Source organism: Castor canadensis, chromosome 8 (assembly GCF_047511655.1).
Source record: "Castor canadensis chromosome 8, mCasCan1.hap1v2, whole genome shotgun sequence".
Taxonomy (NCBI): Eukaryota; Metazoa; Chordata; class Mammalia; order Rodentia; family Castoridae; genus Castor; species Castor canadensis.
The window spans coordinates 92,969,999-92,987,489 of record NC_133393.1 but is presented as its reverse complement, the minus strand read 5'-3'; the positions used below and the strand labels follow the sequence as shown (position 1 = coordinate 92,987,489).

The following is a 17,491-nucleotide window of genomic DNA, read 5'->3' as shown; positions in this document are numbered from 1 at the left end:
CTGGGGTATAGCTCAGTGGTGTTCCACAGATTTAGCATGAGAAGGGTCCTGGGTTTAATCCCCAGCACTACAAAAAGAAAAAAGGGGGAGGGGGAACATTTAAAAAGAGGATCCAGACAGTAATATATATATATTGGTTTGGGTATTTTCACAATTTTTCTTCAGTTCAGATGATCTTGTCCTGAAGGTTATTTTTGTAGGTTTTCCTGCTCAGGAAAGTAAGAAAAGCTGACAAAATAATAAATAAAATCTTTAAAAACACTGCCAAATAAATGGACAATTCTGGATTTTTTATTTCACAACATATGAGCATTATTTGTTGAATAAGTTGCATCATTCCTGGATTACTCTTAAAGGATATGTACTATATTTGTTTGATTAAATAATGGAAATATTAATTTTTTTAATTTGTAAAATAAATCACTGAACATTATAACCATTTAAAAATATCTCCAATAGAAAAATAATCTCATAATAACTTTCCTGAAGATGGAATTAAAAAAAACAACTGCCTAAGACTTCAGACTTTAGTTAAAATGGCTTTTAAATTATTAAATAACTATTTAGTTGATTGGGAGTGACGTTAGGTACAATAACATCACATATCTAGCATCCACAGATGCTAGATATGCATCCTCCTTTTTTCTTCTTTTCATTTTATCTTATTCCTTAAGAAACTTAAATAACCTGAGACAGTTTTATTCTCAGAGTTCAAACTTCCTGCCTTATCAACTTACCAAAAGTCATCAAATCTGGAGCAAAGAGGACATAGCACTAGGTGGGGTTGGTGAGATAATAGGAGACAGGTCACAGAGGCCTTTTCAGTCATTGGTCTTTATCCCTTCAAGTGTTACATGAACTTAAACATGTTGATGATAGAATGAACTTTGTATTTTGAAACTGTCGCCATGACTACATTCTAGAAAAGATTGAGCAACATCCATCATAGTCATAGGATATTTAATTAAAGAGTCAAAAATGATAAGTTTGGACTATGCCAAAGGAAATAAAAAGAAATATATGGATTTTCATCACTTTCAGTCATAAAATTATCATTATTTTATGAAATATTGACTATATGTGACAAACAGATGTGCTGCAAAAATAATTCTTCTTTCTGTCTTCTATAACAAAATGTATGGTAGAATAATTTATGCTAAGGTAAACTAGATAATTTTGATATGTTTTTCAGGATAGGGTCCACTTACAGGTTTAATTGCTCATGTCTATTCTGAGATGATTTAAACTTCCAAATGAGATATTAATTAGAAGCTGGATTTACTATTTCAGATTCATACTGTGGGATATTTGTGGTTAGAGTATTGAAATCAAGATGCACTAGAGGAGTACTGCCAATGTCATTGGAATATATGTAATATTAGAGCCAAACACAGGAATGTGTCTTTAGGTTCCTATGGAACCAAATGACTGTTTTTGTTTTTTAGGATAAAATAATTTTAAATGGTCTTAATCTCTCCAGGAGCTTTATAAGAAACATTTTGCTAATAAATTTTATAGGAAAATACATACTTTTACAATTTCAAATGCATTCTAATGCTGATTCTTCTTCCACACTCTTTTCATCCTCTGAAATGAAAGTATTTTCTAATACATCTGTTTCCTTAGAATGGCAAACATTCTCCTCTGTAAAAGAGAAGTTTTATTCAAACTTAGTGTAGTGCCCCTGCAACCCCAGGAACTCTGGAGGCTGAGGCATCAGGATTATGAATTCAAGCCCACTTGTGGCAAAGCTAGTGAGACCCTATCTAAAAATAAAATAAAATAAAAACAAAAGGATTGGAGGCTTGGCTCAAGTGATGGAGCACTTTCCCAGTAATGTGAAGCTCTGGGTTCAATCCATAACACTGCAGAAAAGAAAAACAGTAAATAAACAGCAAGAAGAAAGTTTTGCTGTTATATATTTTTGCACTTGAAATTTTTTTACTAAAATAGTTGGGAAATTTTAAAGAGTATTGAAAAAGAAAGAACTCTAATGATACAGTGAATAGATTCTATGTACATTACATTTTATGAATTTATGGATCAGTATATTAGTTAAAAGGGTGAATACAAATTATTAACTAATGAGGCTCTCATTGATTTGGTAAATTCTCAGACTTAAGAAATAACTTAAGGATAGACAGTGTAATCATTCAATTCTCTGCTTATGCCAGCATATAACAAATAGTTAGTGTGTAACTAGCTTTCAAAGGATAAAACATTTGTAAGAAAATTCTCATATATTTAGAAACAAAATTATGGAATGGCTTTACTTGTTCTCCATTCACTGTTTAACCTGGCTCTTTTGGTTCCCCCATTTTTATCCTTTAATTTTCTGTCAATCTCTGTGACTCTCATGTACGTATCAGCGTTTAAAATTACGGTAATTGAAACTTTAAAAATGTTTACTCTCATTTAATTCATAACTAAGGCAATACCTTACAGCTTCTAGACCTCATTTTCTCCAGTGAATTGGTACCCCTGAGATGAAGGAGAGGAAAAGAGCAAGTTACTTTACTGGGTAAGACCAAGGGAATGACAAGATATAGTTAATGACGTGGCTCTATAACCGATATTATCAAATGCTATTCCACTGAAGGTGTTCAGTGTCCCAGGGAGACTGTGGATCATTTTCTTGCAGCACTGTTCGTGTTCAGACTACTTCTTTGTAGAGAATGGCCAACTCTGCATTGCTGAGATTCCTCTGCTAGTCTACACCCAACACTCCTTTCTGCTGGCTTTCTTTTCCATTGTCTCTAAACTCCATGTTCTTTCAGATACAGATGTTTTATCACATTTTTCAACTATCACAGAAAGCTGCTAAATTTGGTGGAAATTTATTATCTTTCTGAAAAGATTTTATTACAGCAGTTTTACTTTCACAGCAAAATTGAGAAGAGGAACAGAGATTTTCCTTTGGTCTGTTAGGGTCTTTGGCTAATATTTTAATCAAATTGGTTTTTTCTTACTATTGAATTTTTAGAGTTCTTTGTAGATTTGAATATTAGGCCTTATAAAAATGTAGGTTTTTGTAGGAGTTTTCTACCAGTCAGTGGCTTATCTTCTGTTTCTCTTTACATTGTCTTTTGCAAAGCAGAAGTTTTAAATTTAATGAACTCCCAATTATCAATTATTTCTTGCATAAATTGTACCTTTGATCTTAGTGTAAAGACTCATCACCATAAGCAAGCATGGTTCCTCCTATGTTACCTTCCAGGAATCTTGCATTTTTATTTCACACCTAGGTTTATAATCCATTTTGGGTTAAATGTGAAAGACTTAAGGTCTATGACTACATCCTTTTTATTCGTATATATGTTCAGTTATTTTAGCATAATTTTTTGATAAGTGACTTGCTACCTCATGTAGGATCACAAACACTCATTTCTTCCCAGAAGAGACAGCACATATTCATGTTATTGTTCAGAGGAAATGGATGTTTTCATTCAGTTTCTAATTTCAGCCATGTTTAGATTCTGCATTTAAAATCACTATGGAAATGTTGCGATATTCCCTGTATAGCTATCTTAAGCAAACAAAAATGCCTTTTTGTAAAAACAGAACAGGAAAATAAAACAGGTCCTGTGTGGGAAGTTGGTACCAGTGTGTTGGGGGAATACAAAGAAAGGGTGTAGAAGGGTGAATATGGTATGGATATTATGTACTCATGTATGGAAATGGAAAAATGGGACTATGAAATTAGTCCAGGAATGGTGGAAGGGGAGATAAAAGGTAATGATAGAGGGGAGTGAATTCAACTATGATATATTCTAAGAACTTTTGCAAATGTTACAATGTACCCCAAATATAACAATAGCATGATAATAAAAAAAAGGAAAGAGAAAAAATAACCATGTCTATCCTTTCTTATTGTAATTGTATTGATAAAGGGCAAAATAGTTTCTGCTGGGTAGTTAGGGGTAAGGTGGTGTAAGGGAGGGAGCGGGGGGTGAGGTAAGGGAGGGGGTGGGGGGAAAGGGGAAGAACTGACCCAAGTGTTGTATGCATATATGAATAAAATAAAAATTAAAAAAAAAAACATTCCAGGTTCTGATGCTTGCTATCCTGAAGCTTAGGACCTGAGGGATAACTTGACTATAATGGTAAGTTTAATATACTGGCTTTCAATAAAGAATTTTAGGGAGGAAACTACCATATTTAATAAATAGTAAAAAAGTTCTATAATATTTGTGTGTATACTCACACATAACCTTGTAATTTTCTGTCTTTTATTTTTGTCAGTACTGGGGTTTGAATTCAAAGCCTTGTGCTTGCCAGGCAGACATTATGTCACTTGAGCTTCACCTCCAGCCTTTTTGCTTTTAGTTTATTTTTCAGGTAGGCTCTTCCTTTTTACCTGGGACTGACCTCAGCCCATATATATCATGATATATATATATCATTATATATAACTGGATTACATGTATGCACCAGTGTACTCAGCTTCTTTGTTAAGTTGGGGGTCTTGTTAACTTCTTGCCTGGTCTATCCTCAAACCTCAATAATCCTGATCTCCCAAATATCTAGGATTACAGGCATGAGTAGGGTGCCTTGCCCTGTTCAGTTTAAGTAATGCATTACAGGGAAAATTTCACGCATAATTTAAAAAGATTAATTGCATTTAAACACATTCAATGTGAACTTTTTTCTTAAGATTTTCATGCTGATGATTTTAAAATGTTACATTTGTATTTCTTAAGGGAACTTTAAGAAAAATAATAGATTTAGACTTTTAAAATATAAACCAGTAGTTCAAAAGAAAGTTGAACAGAAATTATCCAAATGATGACATGATTCTATTTTTCTCTTATACAATTATATGTAATTAAAGCTCCAGTCTGGATTTTGATAATTTACATCTACTTCCTGAGGAAGAAAATTAAAGAGAGAAATGTGATTATTGAACTAAGAATAGTTATTCTATATTCAAACTAATTCTTTATCACAAACTTCTGTACTTCACCTGCTTTCAATGATTATAAACACAGGTGTTCAAAATATTTCCATATTGTAAACTTCTAGCTTGTATTGTAAATGTCACCTCCATGTCTGAAGGTCCATTCAACCTTACTTACAATTTCCAAGGTTCGAAACCATATGCTTTCCAGTTGCCAAAATTTCAATTCACTGTATCTGAGGGCAATTCCATTAGTTGGCTACAGTCAGTAACAGGAATTAGGGTCAGCGTTATCCTTCTCTTGATCAACCCTTAGGCAATGCTTTGTGACAAGAGATATATCTATATCTATATCTATATCTATCTACCTATCTATCTATCTATATAGATGTAGTCCTTATCTATCTGGATATAGAGGGCAATAAGTCTTAATGTTCTAATTTACACTATTCCCCACAAGATTAAATTTTAAAGTTTTACACCAAATTAAAAAAAAAAAGACAACAGTGACCCTGATACAGGAGATGGTTGGTAAATATAGTTGAATGAATGAATAATTATACAATTTAAGGATGCTAATACACATTACCATTTGTTTGCTAGCACTGAAAAATGTAGACTTAATACAAGTATTGTCTGTTTGCTAGGCTCTAAATGCATCAATGACACACTATCTATCTATCTATCTATCATCTAGCTATAAATATGTGTATATGTATACACAGACAGATATACTTATATACATTGATAGAAGAATCACAAAGTTTTGGATGACCTCTCTGTGTGGTGGTAAAAGCTTCAGCTACCATGGTTAAATTAGGCTACTTGTCTCTGAAGGTTCCTATGTGTTACCTTTCTTTTTTTTTTTTTTTTTAACCAAGAACTACTTTATTATTTTTTTCCATTTTTCTTTAATTATTCATATATGCATACAAGGCTTGGTTCATTTCTCCCCCCTGCCCCCACCCCCTCCCTTACCACCCACTCTGCCCCCTCCCTCTCCCCCCCCAATACCCAGCAGAAACTATTTTGCCCTTATTTCTAATTTTGTTGTAGAGAGAGTATAAGCAATAATAGGAAGGAACAAGGGTTTTTACTGGTTGAGATAAGGATAGCTATACAGGGCATTGACTCACATTGATTTCCTGTGCGTGGGTGTTACCTTCTAGGTTAATTCTTTTTGATCTAACCTTTTCTCTAGTACCTGTACCCCTTTTCCTATTGGCCTCAGTTCCTTTAAGGTATCTGCTTTAGTTTCTCTGCGTTAAGGGCAATATGTGTTACCTTTCAAAAGGCTTCCTTCACTTCCTTGTTCCTCAATGTATAGATAACAGGATTTAGAGCTGGTGTGACCACTGTGTACATGAGTGCAGTTACTTTGTCTGTGTCTGGAGTGTGTGCACTCTTGGGTTGGAGATAAGTGAATAAGGCTGTGCCATAGAAGAGAGAAACAACCAGGACATGAGAGGAACACCTGGAAAAAGTTTTGTGTCTGCCAGCTGCTGAAGGGATTCTCCAGATGGTGACAAAAATGCATATATAAGAGCACAGAATCAGGAGACAGGGACTCATGATGAAGATCAGGGAAACAGCAAACAACACAATCTCATTGTGGGATGTATCAACACAAGCCAGTTTCACAACAGGCATGATGTCACAAAAATGTGCTGAATTTTTCCTGTTCCACAGAAGGGCAGAGTGAAGATCCAGGTGATTTGGGCAGACTCCACCACCACTCCAGTGATCCACGATGATGCAGCCAATGTCAAACAAACCTGAGGGCCCATCAGGAGAGTGTAATGTAGTGGGTAGCAAATAGCTATGAAGCGGTCATAAGCCATGGCTGCCAATAGGCAGCATTCTGTCCATCCCAGGATGGCAAATACATACATCTGTGCTGCACAACCTTCCACACTTATAGTCTTGGGCTCCACGAGAAGGTGCACCAGCATCTGAGGCACAACACTGGTGATATAGCACATCTCCAAAAAGGAGAGATTCACCAGGAAGAAATACATGGGAGTGTGCAGGGAAGAGGTGGCCTGGATCACACAGATGATGATGAGGTTTCCTCCTACAGTAAATAAGTAGATAATTAAGAACACAGTGAAGAGTATGAGTTGGAGCTCTGCTAGAGGGGAAAAAGCCACAAATGTGAACTTAGTGCAAAGGGACTGGTTTCCACTCACTGTGGGCTCAGGGCCAGGCATCTGTGAAGGCAACAGAGAAGGCGGATAGTACCTAGAATCCAGTCATCTCACACAGGTGTCTATCAAACTTCAGCAGCACAGCTTTCCTAGACTCAGTGGTCTGAGATGAGGCACTAGACATCTGGATTCTCTGTTAAATCTAAAAAACAACCCAATTAAAATGGATTCATAGTGTTTCCTCAATTGAGTTGTGGATCTTGTTTTATTTTCATGGAAATTTATAGAGAACAATTTAATTTCAGATATTCTAATTATATGCAAATCTGTTATATGATTAACAGATGAAAACATTAAAATTATAGTCCTATAAAACCTAATACAGAAAATAAAATATAAAAACATTATACTCTGATCTTCTGAACTCCACAACCTTTTGGAAGGCTACACTTAGAGACCTGATCAGAAGCAATATTTCGGTCACTTATCTATAGTTCTACATATATATTTTTACTTATTTTCATTTAAACAGAATAATTAAATGATTTGTTACCTAGGATACAAGGAAACCAAAAACCAAAAGAATTTTCTCTCCACAAGTATAATATAATTTTTCAGGAAATTGTTTGTAGGAGGACATACCTAGAATTAAAGGTAAACTTTGTTTTTCTTGTTGGGCTTAAAGACTTCACATGATTCCAAATTATAGCATGAAGATGGAGTAGGTAGTATTTTCATTCTTACTAGAGACCACAGGGATTACATCCTCTACATGACATAATTATGTTAATCTCATGAGGAATATGTTCCCGAATAACAACAAATTCTCCATGTGCTATTATGTTTTGTTTTTTTGAACATATTGCAAGAAATGAGGTTTTGCTGTCAGTTACATCACTAAAGTTCACTATTCTAAAAGTTTCACTAAAGTTTCAATATACTAAATGTTTCTAATTGGTCCTCATTATACAACTGAAATAATTATTGAACTTTGCAAATGTTCACATAGTAATGTTTTATAAGCTCCACTGGACGTCAGCACTATAGTCTATGTAATACAGGTGGGCACAGTACAGGACACATGCAGCCTCCACAAATCCCACAGATATATTCACTTCATTCATTACTTGTTATTTGATTATTAACAGCATAAAAGAATCTTCATGGTGAGGAAATAGAAAATTTCTGATAGAACTAGATAAAGTTTATTAAAACTGAAAAAATTTTTCTTGTACTATCCTTAAGAAATAAAAAATGTGTTCTTCAATCAAAACTCATTTTCTTTTTCTTGCTAGGGACAATATTCTAAATTTATGGCATATGTAGTGAGTGGACAAACAGGAAGGTTGAGAGACCATATTTTAAGCTATTGTTTTATAGAGCCCTTACAGAGCTATTTTTTTAAAATTCTACAATTATCATGTGCAACCTAATATGAGAGTTCATAGTAGTCAGAGTCCTCCAGAGCAACTGAATCATGAGGAGAAAGAGAGAGGGGAGGGAAAAAGGAAGAGAGGGAAAGAGAGAGGAAGAGAGAGGGAGAGAGGGAGAAAGAGGGGAGAGAGAGCGAGTGAGAGAGAAATGAGATAAGATGAGATTTGAGATGAATTTATGAAATTTGTTAGTGCATTGCCTTACTTAATTAGGGAAGCTGAGAAGTTCCACGACAGACCATCTACAAGATGGAGATACTGGGATGGTGGTGGTGTATATCAGTTCCAATCTGAAGTCCTTGGATATGACTTTATAGCTCTGTCTGAAACTGAAAACCTGAATATCTGAGGGGCTGCTGGCTTAAGTCCCCCAGATTCACACACTAATCGCCTGTGGAAACACCATCACAGATACACCTGAAAACAATGATGTACCAGGTTTCTAGGTGTTTCTTAACTTAATGAAGTTAATATCTAGGATTAACTATCACAGGTCTACCTGGTGTCAACTTGACACCTACATCTCATTAAACCATAATCTTAAAGACAACAATAAGCAATAGTGCTACCTAAAATAATGAAGGTATTCTTTAAACAACCAAAAGCACTCCGAATCCTTCCATGGAGAGGAGACAAATTTCCTGGGTGATACTTACTTTTTTCTTGATATCCAATGACTTTGATACTCTCATCTAAAATTAGCAATGCTTAAATACTGATATAAAGTCAATAACCTTACTTTGCATGTTACATGAATGAGAATGGAAAGAAAACAATTTTTTAAAAAATACATCTGTGTACATACAGATGTGGGTGTGTATTCTTAACAAAATAGGGAAGAAACACTTGTGACAACTATAGTTTTCCTTTCTGTGAATAGTCATGTGGTCATAGTTGGCATTTATGATCATCTATTATTCATTCTGTATTCTCTTTGCCTTCATCAATGACATCAGTTAGAGGTGGTCCTTACCTGTAAAGGTGATACAAACCTTCATTCTTGAAGAAGCTGGGCCAGTCATAATCTTGTCTGGATCGGGTTGCTTGTAGTTTTTTGTTGATCTTAATTATTGAGCATGGTAATACTGAGTGATGCATAAAAGAAGCTCCTGCATTCCAGAAAAGAATAAAGTTGTGTAAATAGGAAATGCAATTTTTTTCTATTAGGCTACTAAGGGTAATGGTAAATTATTTCTACCTCCTCATTACTGAAGTGGGAAATCCTGGCTGTGGATAAAATAGAGTTATTTATTGAATACTGTTTCAAAATATATAAAGACTTCTTGGAAACCTTTCTTCAGTCCTGCAAAGTATTATAACATACTTAGAGCTCTCACAGCAATTTCAAAGGGTGATTTCAGTGTTCTATAAAGACATCTGCTTCCACATGATAAGACCAGTCAATTACGTGAAAAAGACCCTGTTGCTGCATTTCTTTGGTTGTGAAATGAGTTCCTTGGTCCGAAGCAATGCTGTATGGAATCATGATGATAGATAAATCATTCTTGGAGCCTGCAGATACCAGATTTGACAGAAGCATTATGTACAGGGAAGGAAAATTCATATTTAAAGTAAGCACCATTCCAGTAAAGATAAAACACTGTCCTGTCCATGATGGAATTTGCATAATGTAATTAACCTGTCATTATGTAGCTGGCTTATCACCACTGGGAATCATGCCATGATGTGAGTCAATTGTGAGTCTCTGTTTCTGGCAGATTAGAAACTCAGCAGTGGGTTTGGCAAGGTCAGACTTGATGATTGGAAGTCCATGTTTCTGAGCCCAAGCATAACTTCCATCCCTGCCACTATAGAAACTATTATCAAGAATTCATTGGGAAATAACAGGGGATATAGGAAAAAGAAGCTGACTACTATCCAAAAAATTGAGCCATTCTATCCATCTGATTGTTAAAGTCTTTTGCTAACATCACTCTTTGATGATAACTCACATGGAATACAAATATCTTCACATTTTTTGCCCATTCAGAAGACATTCATATACCATTCCCCCAAATTTCCTTGTCACTAGTTTTCTAAACAGTTTTTATCTAGGTCCTTGATCATCCAGCCAAATTATTGACTATAGCCCCTGAATCAGTATGCAATTTGAAATCTGGCCATTTCTCCTTAAAGAAAAATTGTACAACGACATAAGCTGCCCAAAGTTCTGCCTGTTGAGAGGATTTCCTTTCATTGCTGTCTTAGATAAGGGCCGTAGTGATGCAGTTGTCCACTTTTGGATGGTACCTGCAGAACCATCTGTAAACCAGATCCTAGTCTTCTCTTCCTCTATCAATTGATCATGAAGCCTTAGGTACAGACTGGGAGAAGCAGTGTAGCAGAAATAGGAACCATGGACATTTGAGCCACTTCTTCATATGAATTACCTGTGACTTTGGGACCTGCTCAGCCCAATCATGTACATACCACTTCCACTTGATGATGGAATCCTGCCATACATGCCAGCTTTATGACTTGATGGGTCAGATACCACTCAGTTCATGATAAACGTCTCAGGTCACATCACAACTTGGTCGCCTATAGTGAAGCATTTAATTTCTACTAAGCCCATTATCTAAACAAAAAGTGTATCTCAAATGGAGAGTATTTACCTGTGAACATTGCATGGCTTTGGTCAAAATGCTCTGGGCCCTCACTACAATTCACCTTTGAGATCTGTCAAAGGTTCTAAACAGAATCTCTTCCTGCCATTTAAAACCTCAAGTTTTTATGGCCCAAGTAACAGAACAACTTTCACAGTGGCCTGGCTCTGTCACAGAGCTATCTCTATTCTGGGCCCATTCAAGTTAACAGCTTTTCAAGTTATTTGGTAGACTAAAATAACAGATCAAAATGAGGAATGTGTTGCTTCCAATCTTCAAATAAGCCCCTTAGGCATGTTGGCTATTGGTGTGATATTGTTTTTTAATTGCTATTTTCTGAGGTAGAGGCAGCTCTAATGGCTTCCATTTGGCCTTTCCCACAATAATAGCCATCTCTCCATAGTTTAAAGAATGAATATGGGAATTCTGTCAGCTTCAAATAATTTCTTTTCTAATTTTGCTTTGTAGACCTGGGAAACGACTATAGGATGGGTTTGAAGACCCACTATAAGTTGGACCTGAGATAAAACCTCATTGATCACCTGGGTTCCATAACACCCTACTACAACTAGAAGGCCAAGTGATGTATTTGGTCTCCTGGATTCAACATCAGATCAGAGCCAGCATCCAGTAGACTCCCCAGATTCTGATTATTTCCATTTTCCCAATGAACAATAACCTTGGTAAAAGGCCCTAGATCCCTTTGGGGAAGGATGGAAGAAAGACAGTATAAAATTTTGGTAGATAACAGGATCGTTCCTGGAAGAGACCTTGACTCTCCTTCATTCAAAGGGCTCTGATTCTGTGAACTACCTTGGTACCAGAAGTCCCTGACATGAAGTTTGGTCTCAGTTTGAACACTTGCCCATGTTAAGAGAAAATATATACTATACATAAGAAAGGAAAATGAATTTACAGTATTGGCCAAGGATGGAAAATGAAAAATTTTTAATCATCTCCCCCATAGCAATCTAGAAAAGATGAAACAAAAGCCAGGAAACATGGATGTGTAGATTGAGATGTGGTCCCCAGTTAGGGGAACTGACAGTCTTTCTTCTGGGAGTTGAGTCTTTCTGCTGGTGCCAGGTTCTTTGGGCTATGACATTTTCATTCCCAACATGGTATTTCCTGTAAGGATCTTAATTCTTAAGCATCCCTGTTGTTGTTCAAGCATGGGAATTGAGAGAGAGACTATGCTTCTGTTTATATGATTCAAGTTACTCTTTGTTCACTTGACCTAAAGGTTTTTGCTTACATACATCAAGAATTTAGTAGGCTTCCCATTTCACTTCTAGGAACACAATGGTTAACTAGTCAATGCCATAGATCTATATAAATCAGACTACTCCTATTGTTGCTTTGCCTTTGCTCTTCATTATAACTATAGTCACCTTGCCTTTGATGACTGAGCACCATCACTTGGCCCCTGCCACAGTGGATCCAATTATTCCCAATGCATTTAACTTTCTCAATTGAGTGACCATGTTTTCTGCTGTAAGGTATGCTCCACAGAGAAGAGTAATCACCCTGGGTTCACATCACAAATCTGTTTCTCCAAGTATTGATGAAAAGTATGTCTCTGGACCCTCTTAGTGTGGTTGAATACATGAGAAATACACTCCTGCTTTTCAACCTCCCTAAGTTTTCCAATCCCATCATCAACTGTAAACCATGGGAGATGGGGCATCTCTGGTTTAGCCAGTTGGCTCATCTTTTGACCCATGTCTCAGACAATCAACCAAACAATTCCAAACTTTCCTAACTCCTCATGCTGCTACATTAAATGCAGCACTCTGCTTAGTAGGCCCATATAAATTAACTTGACCAATTCAAACTCTAGTTCTTTATTTCACTACAACAAAACCTTAATACCTATTCCCATGAATGTTCTCTGTATATATATATATATATATATATATATATATATATATATATATATGTATATGTATATATACACATAATATATATGTAACCTATATATATATATATACACATAATATATTTATAACCTAAGAAATTATTTTGAGGTAGGTGTACCTTCTTCTGGGTCATCTCCTCTTTAGAAGAGTGCTGGGACTTCAGTCTAGTTATATGTCTAGAAGCAAAGAGAAATGGTAGGGATAGGTTTTGAGGAGAATCTGCATTGCCTTGCTTGCTTGGTACCCATCTCAGGAGAGGCCATTATTGCTTCCTCAGACAATGCAGAGTTAATTTCTTCAGAGAAGATGGAAAGGTCAATACCACTGGCAGGGGTGAGGGTAGGGGGATGCTGTTGCTTCTGGGAATGGGGGTGGGGATGGTCACTTATGGCCAGCCTTCCTACCTAGCTGTTTGTTAATACTGCTGTTCATGCATAGTTGACCTTAAACTCCTGGGACCATTGCAAAGCTTTCCCACCCCCTAAAAATATCATTAGAATTTGTTCTAATTTGTGACCATCATATTGCACTAATTTGTGACCATTTTAAGTTTATATTTAAGTAAAATATTTGAGTTTGCAACAAATATATTTATAATGAAATAAAAGGAGTTATTTCCAGATTTTTGTTATTATACTTCAAAGTTTAATATTTCTCAAGCATAAATGACTTCAGACATGCCAATGATAATAATTCTAATGGTTAAAAACTCAAAGAAAAATTTCTTGCTACTTTATGATATTATAAGGTACTGTTTTCATTTAATATTATCCTGGCAATGTTCTCATAGTAAAATAAACTAATAGCCATATTCTTTAAAATAAAAAAAGAGTAAAATCATGCCCATTATGAACTTTGCTAGATATGGCTTATCACTTTATGAAGATTATATTACAAAAATATTTAAAATAATATTTTAAAAATAAATTAAAAATAAAAATTTTAACTTGTGTGAGATTTAAGTGCATGCTATAAATTTCTAAAAAACCGAGCCAGAATTTTTCCTACAAAAGTGTGAAAATCTTATAGGAAAAATGACAATCTATACTCTTTACACAGTCCTGTCACTTTCATACTTGTAATCACCAAAGGACTCAGTGTGTTCAGTAGCCCAGCACAAAGAACTAGCATTGTTTAATACAGATTGAATTGCTGAGATGACTTCAAGAAAAACAGGTAATTCTATGAGTATTCTACATCCTCCCTATGAGATAAAAATTATTTAATTAACTCTAGTCCTTTTTAGTGTCCCAGGGATCATTTCCCAGAGGCACAATTTTTAAATGCTATTACTAAAATATATTAACCACGTACTGCAAAGCAAAGCAACGTGCTTCATTCTAAAGATCTGAACTATTGAAAAGTTTCAAGATCATTTCCATTTCTCAGAAAGTATCACAGACCTTTTCAAAAAATTATCAAACTTCTAGTTAAAGAAGAAATTTGGGATTTTATTTGGTAAGGTATGTCCAGAGATTTCTTTAAGATATACATTTTTCTTCTTTATTTTTAATTTTTTATTATTTTTATTAGTGTATATTAATGGTACAAAGGGGTTTCATTGTGATATTCCCATACATGCATATAATTGCTTTGATCAAATTCATCCCCTCTATACAGTTTATAATTCCCTCCCCCCCTTTTTACATTTTTATTGTTCTATTTTCATACATGCCTATAAAGTACTTTGATCATGTTCATCCAACCCATCACCCTCTCCTTTCAACCTCTACATTTCTTCTGGTTCCCCCTCCAAACAGTCCCTCTTTTATATTCATGCCTATTTTTTTGAGCAAAATGTTCAATGCTGGAGATAATACAAACATGGATATTCCATTTTTTAACACATAATTTTATTTTTGCTTCTATTTATTATAAAACCATTGTAAGAAAAATAAGTAAAGAAACTTGGTTAATTATGAAAATGGAATAGCTTTATGATTTATGAAAATAAAAGACAAAAAAAATGGGGCTTTTGTATTATCTGTAAAGCTACAGAATGGTAAAGAATAGTACATTAAGAAAATTATAGTTACTCAATTAAGAAATGCTGTGGATGATTATCACATAGGTCATCTTAATTCAGATACTGGGTTACTTACCTATTTACATTGAGAGTATTGAAAGCACTATTCCATTCAATAAATTAAATCAGACAAATTTAATATTGATCTTAGCTTCACATGTATCCTACATACTGATTATGAAATGTAATTAAAGCATAATTATTCTACTGACAGTATACATATTTGCAAGAGATCTAACTAGAACGAGAAGTAAAAGTCTATTTGCTATGAAAAGGCCAAAGTTCAGTTGCTTGATGGGGCTGAATATATTTTTTGGCCTCATTAGGACCTAATTGACAAAGTTAGTGCAGTTAATGACTATTAAATTGTTAAAAATGCCATGCAACAAATAAAATAGCACATTCTTTAGAGATATGTAGTAATCATGGCAACTTAACAATTTTTAAGTTAAAAAGAGACATCAGCATAATTTCTTGGTAGTGATTACATCATTGTTGCTAAGGAACCCCCTTGCTTAAGGGATCGATGCAACATAATCAGCAAGTATCTTAGCTCATGGAATGACTGAGCAGGATATATGGAGGTGCATTCAGTGTCACTATTAAAGCTCTAGTTCTCAAAACTTATTAAATTTAAATGTGACCAGGCAAGGTAGAAAAGTTTACTATCAAAAGCCTGACACTTCCTATTTCACACGGAGTGGTACACTGTACACGATATTACTCACAGACGAGACATTCATACTAGTATTGCTTTCAGCTACCAGGATTCATAGACATATAAATAGTAGTAGTTTAGGCATTACAAGATACACTAAATATTGTACCACAAAGTCTTGATATGTCCATCACTCCACGTTTTTACAAAACAATTAACAAGAGTATTTTTTAGAACCATAACAAGCTTAGTATTTTCCAACATGCAGGTGAGCACAACAGTGCCTATGAAGCCTTTCATAAGTTTTGTTATATCCTAGGACTCTCGCTGCTACTGCTGCTGCTGTGAATGATGATGAGAACAGTAGGGAAGCATGTTTGGTGAGACTGGCGAGAGAACAGTGGTTTAAATCAATCTCACATGTAGTATATCATCACATTTATATTCTGGAAACTTCAGGGGTGAGGAGCCCGGGGTTGTCAAAGTTCTTCCTTTCCTTATGCTGAGGATGCTGGTTTGGGAACTTATAATACTCTTCCAATACACAAACAGGTATGATGTTCTCAAATTGCATGTTATTAGGATAGAATTAAAACGCAGTATTCCTTAAACGAGCTACATGTTTCAGTATGAATCTATAGGCTGTCGACTTTCAGCTTTTTACTTTTGGAAGGGAAATTGATTTTCAACATTATTTTGTCTATAAAGGTGTTCTGAATTAAAATTTAAAAGTGTAATATAAAATAATTAACTTAATATTTACCAAACTGAATATTAAAAATATACCTCATTAAACTCTATGTATCATTATGAATAGTTATTTATCCAATGAATGTTGTAATACTTGATATATTGTTGTTAGGAATTATGTACACATTAAAAAAATTGTGCACTTCTGTTGGTCAAAATATTTTACTGTGAGATACAGTGTTTCAGTTCATAATAAGTAAATTAGTACTTTTATGAGCAGACATACAATAGTAAGTGTATATATTAACAGAAGTGTCAAAGTCTCACTTCTCATTATGTATTTTTGGAGAAGATGTATAATCTTGATCAGACCTATGTTGATGAGTAGGAGTTCTGGTGACTGTTGGGAGTGTGACTTCTCTGATGGAAGTCATATTTTCTTGAAAGGTATTTAGGCCCAAAACGAGCAATATGACTATAATTATGGGTACAATAAAAATGTGGGACCATAAAATCAAATGTTACAAGATAAAATGTCAAAAATATAATTAATTAGAAGTCCCATGGAGACTATGGAAAAGAACCAAAAATTTACACACGTTTATTTACCAAACTTCTCTCATATACATATGCATGTGTGTTTGTAGAAAAATGAATATTTATATATATGTATATGTGTGCGTGTAAAATGCACATTATTCTGTAGAAACATGATTTAAATTGCCAAAGATTGGAAAGTATAACTCATAGTTATCTTCATTGAACTCTGAAATCATTTAAAAATTAGTAAATAATTCTACTTTAATTCTTATTCTCCTAAAGTCTTGTACTCAGTGCAAAAAAGCATGTCTTGCTGACACAAACAGCTGCCAACATTAACTGTTGATGAGAAGAAAACTGCACCTGCGTGACAGTTAAGTAAGAGACATTCAAAGTATTCTTTTCTCTTTGAATGTTTCTTATTGTAAGGAATCTGAGGTTTACAGAATAAGAAGGGTAAGATGACTGAGAATAGAGAGGCTTTGTGGATTTTATTGTTTTGAGATTCTATCTATACTGATTGCTTGCCCATTGATGCACATACTGTGATTCCTACAGAGCAACTTGTTTAAGAT

At 34.8% G+C, this 17,491-nt stretch overlaps 1 pseudogene; it reads right to left on the bottom strand.

Moving 5' to 3' along the window:
* Positions 1–6,184: 6,184 nt before the first annotated feature.
* LOC141425523 (olfactory receptor 10C1-like) lies at positions 6,185–10,858 on the bottom strand (annotated as a pseudogene).
* Between the last annotated feature and the right edge of the window lie 6,633 nt (positions 10,859–17,491).